Genomic DNA, 7,850 nt, shown 5'->3' on the forward strand with positions numbered 1-7,850 from the left:
GATGGTACTGCTCCAGGCCGGGTTGTTCATGATGGTACTGCCCTGCTCCAGGCCTGGTTGTTGATGATGGTACTGCTCCAGGCCTGGTTGTTGATGATGGTACTGCTCCAGGCCGGGTTGTTCATAATGGTACTGCCCTGCTCCAGGCCTGGTTGTTAATGATGGTACTGCTCCAGGCCTGGTTGTTGATGATGGTACTGCTCCAGGCCTGGTTGTTGATGATGGTACTGCTCCAGGCCTGGTTGTTGATGATGGTACTGCCCTGCTCCAGGCCTGGTTGTTAATGATGGTACTGCCCTGCTCCAGGCCTGGTTGTTGATGATGGTACTGCTCCAGGCCTGGTTGTTGATGATGGTACTTCCCTGCTCCAGGCCTGGTTGTTAATGATGGTACTGCTCCAGGCCTGGTTGTTAATGATGGTACTGCCCTGCTCCAGGCCTGGTTGTTAATGATGGTACTGCTACAGGCCTGGTTGTTAATGATGGTACTGCTCCAGGCCTGGTTGTTAATGATGGTACTGCTACAGGCCTGGTTGTTAATGATGGTACTGCTCCAGGCCTGGTTGTTAATGATGGTACTGCTACAGGCCTGGTTGTTAATGATGGTACTGCTCCAGGCCTGGTTGTTGATGATGGTACTGCTCCAGGCCTGGTTGTTGATGATGGTACTGCTCCAGGCCTGGTTGTTAATGATGGTACTGCTACAGGCCTGGTTGTTAATGATGGTACTGCTACAGGCCTGGTTGTTAATGATGGTACTGCTCCAGGCCTGGTTGTTGATGATGGTACTGCTCCAGGCCTGGTTGTTGATGATGGTACTGCTCCAGGCCTGGTTGTTAATGATGGTACTGCCCTGCTCCAGGCCTGGTTGTTAATGATGGTACTGCTCCAGGCCTGGTTGTTGATGATGGTACTGCTCCAGGCCTGGTTGTTAATGATGGTACTGCTCCAGGCCTGGTTGTTGATGATGGTACTGCTCCAGGCCTGGTTGTTAATGATGGTACTGCTCCAGGCCTGGTTGTTGATGATGGTACTGCTCCATGCCTGGTTGTTAATGATGGTACTGCTCCAGGCCTGGTTGTTGATGATGGTACTGCTCCAGGCCTGGTTGTTGATGATGGTACTGCTCCAGGCCTGGTTGTTGATGATGGTACTGCTCCAGGCCTGGTTGTTGATGATGGTACTGCTCCAGGCCTGGTTGTTGATGATGGTACTGCTCCAGGCCTGGTTGTTGATGATGGTACTGCTCCAGGCCTGGTTGTTGATGATGGTACTGCTCCAGGCCTGGTTGTTAATGATGGTACTGCTCCAGGCCTGGTTGTTGATGATGGTACTGCTCCAGGCCTGGTTGTTGATGATGGTACTGCTCCAGGCCTGGTTGTTGATGATGGTACTGCTCCAGGCCTGGTTGTTGATGATGGTACTGCTCCAGGCCTGGTTGTTAATGATGGTACTGCTACAGGCCTGGTTGTTGATGATGGTACTGCTCCAGGCCTGGTTGTTAATGATGGTACTGCTCCAGGCCTGGTTGTTGATGATGGTACTGCTCCAGGCCTGGTTGTTGATGATGGTACTGCTCCAGGCCTGGTTGTTGATGATGGTACTGCTCCAGGCCTGGTTGTTAATGATGGTACTGCTCCAGGCCTGGTTGTTGATGATGGTACTGCTCCAGGCCTGGTTGTTGATGATGGTACTGCTCCAGGCCTGGTTGTTGATGATGGTACTGCTCCAGGCCTGGTTGTTAATGATGGTACTGCTACAGGCCTGGTTGTTGATGATGGTACTGCTCCAGGCCTGGTTGTTGATGATGGTACTGCTCCAGGCCTGGTTGTTGATGATGGTACTGCTACAGGGCTGCTGCACTGTAATGTTCTCTCTTTCTTCTGTTTTCCTTCTTCTTTCACTGTCATTCTCCTTTCTCTCACTCTCTCGCTCTTCCATCTTCTTATTTTCTTCTCTCTCTCTCTCGTTCTACCTCCCATATTTCTTCTTCGTCTTCTTCGGCTGTCACTCCTCCAGTCTTCGATCCCAGCAATCTTGGGCTAGATCCCAAATGGCATCATTCCCTATATAGTGCATTACTTTTGACCTGGACCCGTAGGGCTCTGTTCAACAGTAGTGCACTATGTAAGGAATAGGGTGCCATTTGAGACAAAAACAAGATAGAGGTGATCTAGGTTATGTTGTGGATGACGTGAATACACTTCCTGCTCCCTTTCTATCATTTGGCCCTTTGAACTGACGGTCGGTGCTGTGTCGGTGCTGTGTGTCTGTGTGGGAAGAGATGAGGCTTGCTATCCATACTACAGTGTAACATTTCCTGAGTGTTCAGAAAGGATAACACTTCAATGGGATGGCCATAGGTGGGAAGGGATTGTGATATGGTTTCATATACAAGGACACCATGTTTAAAGTGGAAACATGGTTAATTATTGATAGATATAACTACAGTATGTCCAGTATTGTCACCATGTCATATTAATTGACTAGAGTATGCTCGCATGATTGTTCCTCATTGGTTTTCAATCCTACGTTGTGGAAAAAACACCCGTTGATAGAAATACAATGTATTCAGGTCAAAGGGATCTTTGCCAATGCAAAGCAGGAACAATCCCTCTCCAGACAACTTGCTCTGTCAAACAGTGTAGGCCGCTACCGAGTTCCCTACAAAGCATTGTCACAATACCCTCCCCAATCTCATTGACTTTATCACTCCCCCTTGTATTGATACAACTGCTCCGTGTATTCACACTTCTCTATGTATTACTTTATCACCAGGCAGTTATTCATATCAGTCATTGTGAGTCAGACAGATCTGACAGTGGGAATGTGCAGTTACAGTAACACTGGGGGATGGGTGTCTCAAATGGCACCCTATTCCCTACATAGTGCACTACTTCTGACCAGGGCCCATAGGGTGTCATTTGGGACGTAGACAGGGCTTTTTATCTCTCTACTCCCTAGTTCTTTTATCTGGAGTACACGGGTTAGAGAAGGTCCTAAGGGAGAGAGACAACTGCTTCTGGTTTAACTCATCTCACATGCTTGACACTGAGGGATCTGTGTGTGTGTGTGTGTGTCTGTGTATGTGTGTGAGAGAGGATAGGAGAGAGGAAATATTTTATCTGACGCTGTCACTGGTTGTATAAACCTCATGGAAATGAGAGGCTGTGTGACATTCTCGGTGGTCAGCAGCAGTATAACCCAGACCTGGGTTCAAATACTACTAAATGCTTTATCTGTGCTTAATTGAGCTTTCCTTGCTACTAGAATAGTCCCAAAACTATTAACCCGCCTTTCCCATCTCTCGCTCCAGGCAGACTAGAGCTTATTTCATCCTAGGTCAGATCCTGCTTAAACAACTGATGGTAAAGTCACTGCAGTGTTAACTATACATGTAGCCTTCAATGTCAGAACTGAGTTACTTCAACTTGATTGTATGTTTTGAGGATTAGGACTGTCATTCAAAATGTTGTCACGTTGACACAAAATGGTTTAGACTAAAGCATAACTAGTTTAGTTGATGTTCACATTGTTGGAAGTCCAAGCAGTATAAACACAACTTTTTAATTACATTTACATTTTTCATCAGCAGCATCATTCAGGGTTGTCATATTGACAGAAAATATTATCTTTTTGATTGATTTTAGCTAATCAAACTCTTACTTGTTTTGTCTTTAGGTTGGTGTGTTGCCACGACGTTCATCAAGCCTCCTCCATTGGACCTCTGACTTTATCAGACAGGAATTTAATTACATCTCTTTTACCCTGAACATTCTTCAAATTAAATGACTTCAGGAATGCTCTGAAGAGCTGTACGAAAGCTCTGAAGACCTGTACGAATGCGAATAGGGAAGCAGCGAAAGGGAGAAACTTAAAAATGCAGAGGCTATCATTTCACATCAGCGCTGTCATAATCAGCTATTTTCTCAATGGCTGCGTAGTTGTTCACAGCCAAACAGTCTGCAACCGACCAGCCAATCTGGAATGGCAGCTACAACCACAAACTGCTCAGGTGAAATGGACGCTCATGGAAAACATCTGTAATAGTATGGTCCAATGTTGGGGGGATCAAGAAAGGACAGAGACCCAAAAGTCAGATGTTCCACCAACTTGGAACTTACCTCAGATTTGTCCTCTAGAGGTGCAGTTTGGCGTCAAGCTGTTTGTTTCTATTGATGCCACTCTGGATTTATACGGTATCAGGATCCTCAATGTATCAAAGGAGGACTTTGAAAGTTGTTCCACTGCACCACAGTCACAAGACCAGTTTCTCTGTTCCGATGACGTTATGAATGCGTCTAGGCAGGTCGACCCTAAGTGGCTTCTCCCAGGCCTTCATTATTTCATAGCTTCGCATGAGGGGAATTCACAGCTCTGCATGCTGGGTCTTCGTCTCAACGTCTCGGTGAAGGAACAACAGTGTCAAAGCAGCCCACTAGTGCGACTTTGCTCCGGGAACGGTGTTTGTAGGACAAGCTTTTGGGAAGACGGAGCGTACCGCTGTCAGTGCCGCCAGCATTACTCTGGAAAGTTCTGTGAGAAGTTTGATGCGTGTTTGGAAAACCCATGTGAGAACGAAGGAGTCTGTGTAAGCAATGGTACGACAGATCACATCCACGCGACGTATAAGTGTTTGTGCCCTCCACATTTTACAGGTGAGGAATACAACGTATAAGTGTTTGTGCCCTCCACATTTTACAGGTGAGGAATACAACTGAGAATTATGACTCTGATATTACTACTGCTATGTTTTTAAAGGGGCATTCTGCACTTCAAACAACAACAAAGGCCCCCCCACCACTGATACGCTATATATATATATATATATATATATATAGTCCAAAAATGGATGTATCAATCACAGATTGCTCTTTTTTAAGCTACTTTGTAAAAATGCTAAAGAAAGTTGCACACTCAACTCTCCTTGCAGTGGATTTATTTAACCAATGTGTTGTCCAAATAGCCTTTATCAGGGTTTGATGCTTTACTTTACACCCTGTACTCATCCACCAAATGCTAAACTCAATGGATTGTTGTACCTTCAATTACTATAAATGGGAAAATAAATTGCTCTCGTTAATTAAATCTGCCGTGACAGAATCCACCTACCTACCTGGAGGCTAAGGCTGTGTCGCAAATGGCACCCTATTCCCTAAATTGTGGGCTCTGGTCAAAAGTAGTGCACTTTATCGAGAATAAGGTGCAATTTGGAACACAACCCTAATGTTACAACCCTATTGCTTGGAGATACTTCCATATTATTTATCTATCATAATTACTAGTTCTCATCTAGCTTAATGCATTTATTTCAAGAATATCCAGAGTCCGTCCCAAATGGCACCCCTTTCCTTTCATAGTACACATAGAGCTCTGGTCAAAAGTAGTGCACTTCATTGGGAAAAGGGTGCTATTTGGTGTGTAGACACAGATACCCCTATGGGCTATTTATGTGAACAATATTTTCTTGCAGGAATTTAGTTTTGACTTAATCACCATAATTATTTCTGGAATGGGTTTCTGTACCACCTGAATGCATTCTTAATTACTTTACATCCTCTCTACCATTTTCATTTAGATTTGATTCCTTCTCTCACCATGTCTTTGTCAATAAGTGATGGCTCTCAAACGTTGTTCAAACATTGACTCTGAAGACTTAGGAGCCAACTTGTCATTTTTTGACATCACAAGTCATCTGAATTATGTGATGAACACGGTTATCATTAGAAATGCATTATGCACTAACTAACTTTGTGCAATGGGGCCACCATAAGTGAGAATTTCGATGTAGACTTTCAAGCTGCAATGATGTCTTTCAGTTTAATTTAATTTCCAGAATCTGCATAGTTAATTACTGTTGATAATTGTTGACCCTATGTTAATTCAAATAAAAAACAATAGATTGAATCTATACGAATAAAATACTGTAGATTGAATCTATACGAATAAAATACTATAGATCCAATCTATACGAATGTAGAATCTAGATACTAATCTAAACCATTTTGTTCATTTTAAAATTATTCATAATTCATGTTTTATCTTTTCCCTCAGGGGCTAACTGCTCTGACGTGATTGGACGAGAGAATTGCGATAGAGTTTGTCGTAATGGAATGTGTCTCCAAGTTTCACCTTTCTCCTTCAAATGTGTGTGTTACACAGGACACCCAGGTAAGGAACCATGGTATTATTCTGTTCTGCATGGGTTACAATCCCTGCTACAGTGTTGGATTTATAATCAATCACGAACGTACAGTACAGGGGGTAGCCTGCCTTAGGGAAGGGCAACAATGACATGTAGTCTTGTTTAGAACAGCCTGCATCTGGTAAGGGCAACAATGACATGTAGTCTTGTTTAGAACAGCCTGCATCTGGTAAGGGCAACAATGACATGTAGTCTTGTTTAGAACCGCCTGCATCTGGTAAGGGCAACAATGACATGTAGTCTTGTTTAGAACCGCCTGCATCTGGTAAGGGCAACAATGACATGTAGTCTTGTTTAGAACCGCCTGCATCTGGTAAGGGCAACAATGACATGTAGTCTTGTTTAGAACAGCCTGCATCTGGTAAGGGCAACAATGACATGTAGTCTTGTTTAGAACCGCCTGCATCTGGTAAGGGCAACAATGACATGTAGTCTTGTTTAGAACAGCCTGCATCTGGTAAGGGCAACAATGACATGTAGTCTTGTTTAGAACAGCCTGCATCTGGTAAGGGCAACAATGACATGTAGTCTTGTTTAGAACCGCCTGCTTCTACATCTGTATTGCTTGCTGTTTGGGGTTTTAGGCTGGGTTTCTGTATAGCACTTTGACATCGGCTGATGTAAAAAGGGCTTATAAATAAATGTGATTGATTGATCTGGTAAGGGCAACAATGACATGAACTCTTGTTTATGACACACTGATTGCGTCTATGGGCTGTGATCCCTATGGGCCCTGGTCAAATATAGTGCACTACATAGGGAATAGGGTGCCATTTGTTCACGACACACGGCTGCTACCGCACCCTTTAGGTAGATCGTGAGCCTCATAATGAGCCTCATTTTCTCCAGTAACAGTACAGTTATGTTAATGGGGGTCTCTCACAAATGGATTACAAAAAGTTGTACCAACCAGCGCCTCCTAGTTCTTGGCCTGGATAATGGTCTCTAGGCATGCGTCTCAAATGGAACTCTATTCCCTTTATATTGCACTACTTTTGACAAGTGGTTCCCTTGAATAGGGAATAGGGTGCCATTTGTGATGCAGCCTAGCTAAAGCAGGGGCCGTATGATGGACTTTCTGCTGTAACAAACTCCAGGTGGCCTTCTAACTTGATTCATTGTTTTGTTTTCGAGTGCAATTTGTCCAGGCAACACTCGGGAAATCTCATACCTGTATACCTTCCCTCTGAGTCTGAGCTGTGCTGGGCTGAGGCTTTAAGGCTGATTATTTGGGTGCTGTATTCTCAAGGTTACACTTTTTTATTATTTATATAGCCATCTCACTAAGCCAGTTATAGAAACATACTGTGGTTTTGATTTGTTGAAATAACAGCTCAGAGAAATGCAGTAGTGGATAACTATTCTGAATGTCATAGGGGAGAACGGTGAGGAACAGTACCAGACAGTAAGATGTCTTTCATTTCTGCAGAGTTGTACAATAATTGTGTCCCTGGTTGGTGCATTATGCAGAGATCTACAGTGTTCTAGAAGTCAGTCAAACCTGTAGTTTCAGACTGATCTATGGAAGTAAAACTGATGTTCAGATGCCATGGGATGGTGATGGTTTCCCTCTAATCATGAAGTTAGTCCATAGTGGGCTCCTCAAGCCCAGGTTTAGATTACTACTGGACTCTGGTCTGTAGACC

The sequence above is a fragment of the Salmo salar genome, chromosome 18, assembly GCF_965601325.2.
Source record: "Salmo salar chromosome 18, fSalSal1, whole genome shotgun sequence".
Classification (NCBI taxonomy): Eukaryota; Metazoa; Chordata; class Actinopteri; order Salmoniformes; family Salmonidae; genus Salmo; species Salmo salar.